The sequence below is a fragment of the Tamandua tetradactyla genome, chromosome 14 (genome assembly GCF_023851605.1).
Source record: "Tamandua tetradactyla isolate mTamTet1 chromosome 14, mTamTet1.pri, whole genome shotgun sequence".
NCBI classification, from domain to species: Eukaryota; Metazoa; Chordata; class Mammalia; order Pilosa; family Myrmecophagidae; genus Tamandua; species Tamandua tetradactyla.
Window position 1 is genome coordinate 36,821,517 of NC_135340.1, and position 1,943 is coordinate 36,823,459.

Sequence of the window (1,943 nt, forward strand, 5' to 3'; positions counted from 1 at the left end):
ATCCCATGCCTTGTGTTCTAGTATAAATATAAACATAGACTGCTTGCTATTATATTTTGTGAAAATGGAGATACTTTATTTTTCAAATTTGTAGTAGAGGTGCTGATTTTTAAGTGATAAATTAAAATTGCCAATTTTACTAAAATTGAAAGTATACACATACTCATATATATAATCACACACACATATATGAGCTAAGCAGCAGGAAGAAACACATATATATATATATATATATATATATATACACATATATATACATACACATATATATACATACATACATATATATATATATATATATAATCAAGAGGTTGCCAAGAGTAAAGCTTTCGTACAAAGAAAGCTCAAACTCAGTCAGTCACCAGCTCCCTATACCTCTATGTTGAAGCAGCTGTGAAATATCAATAGCTGCAGAAATGTGCCAGCTTCAAGGAGCCAGTATGCTGGCATGAGAACAGCAAAGGAAATATAGTCCCCCAAAAGTTGGGTATGAAGTTTAGGTTGGTCTGGGGAATTCCTGAGGGACCAGCACAGACACTAGCATAGGTTTTGGCCATCTGTGAAGGAACAGCTACTCAACTCACAAAAGATCTCCCAGAATGTAAAAAGCAAGTTCACCTTTTTTTACCTCTTGGTTGTGATTTTTGTTTTGTAAGATCCCTGAGGAACCAGTGTGCATGCTGGCCTCATTTCTAGCCTTGAAAGCATGACCGAACTCTATACTGTTTGCAGTAGCCTCAACTTAGAGTCACAGATACAAACCAGTTGAAAGTAAAAGGATGTTGAAAAAAGTCATGCAATTATTAATGAAAAGAGAGCTGAGATGTCTATACTGATATCATACATAATTGACTTTGAGTAAAAGACTGTCATGGGAGACAAAGGAGGACCTTATATATTCATTAAAGAGGAACTTAAAAGCTTGGAAAAAACAAATGCAGAACTTATGGCATTGAAAGACAGAATAAAAGAGATGAAAAACAAAGTGCAGACAAACATCAGATTTGAAGAAGCAAAAGAAAGGACTAGTGAACTAGATGACAAGAAATCTGAAACTCTACACACAAAAGAACAGAGAGGGAAAAGAATGGAAAAATTTGAGCAGCCTATTAGGGAACTGAATGACAACATGAAGTATAGGAATATACATGTTAAAAGAGTTCCAGAAAGAGAAGAGAAGGAAAAAGGGGCAAGAAGAGTAATGGAGGAAATGGTCACTGAAAACTTCCCAACTCTTATGAAAGACATAAAATTACAGGCCTAAGAAGTGCAGCATATTCAAAACAAAATAGACCCAAATTAGACATAATCCAAGACATTTACTAATCTGATTGACATATTCCAAGACACTTACTAATCTAATTATCAAATGTCAAGGACAAAGAGAATTTTGAAAGCAGCAAGAGAAAAGTGATGCATCACATATAAAGGAGCCTTGATCAGACTAAGTGTGCATCTCTCAGCAGAAACCATGGAGGCAAAAGGGCAGTGATATGTTAAATTTAAGACATGAAAAAGAAAAAAAGCAAATGCAGATTTCTATATCTCACAAAAATGTCCTTCAAAAATGAGGGAGAGTTTAAAATATTTACAGTTAGGTAGACAGTGAGAGAGTTTGTGAACAAGAGCCCTTCTCTACAAGGCATACTAAAGGGAGCACTACAGTCAAATAGGAAAAAACAAGAGAGAGAGTTTTGGAGAAGAGTGTAGAAATGAAGATTAGCAGGAAGGGTAACTAATACTGTTAAAAGAGGGAAAAATAAGATACAACAGATAAAATCCAAGAGAAAAAATAGTTGAAGAAAGTACAACCTTTATAGTAATAACACCAAATGTTAATGGATTAAACTCCCCAATCAAAAGGCATAGATTGGCAGACTGGATTAAACAAAAAACAGAATCCATCTCTATGCTCTTTACAAGAGATCCACTTAAGACCCAAG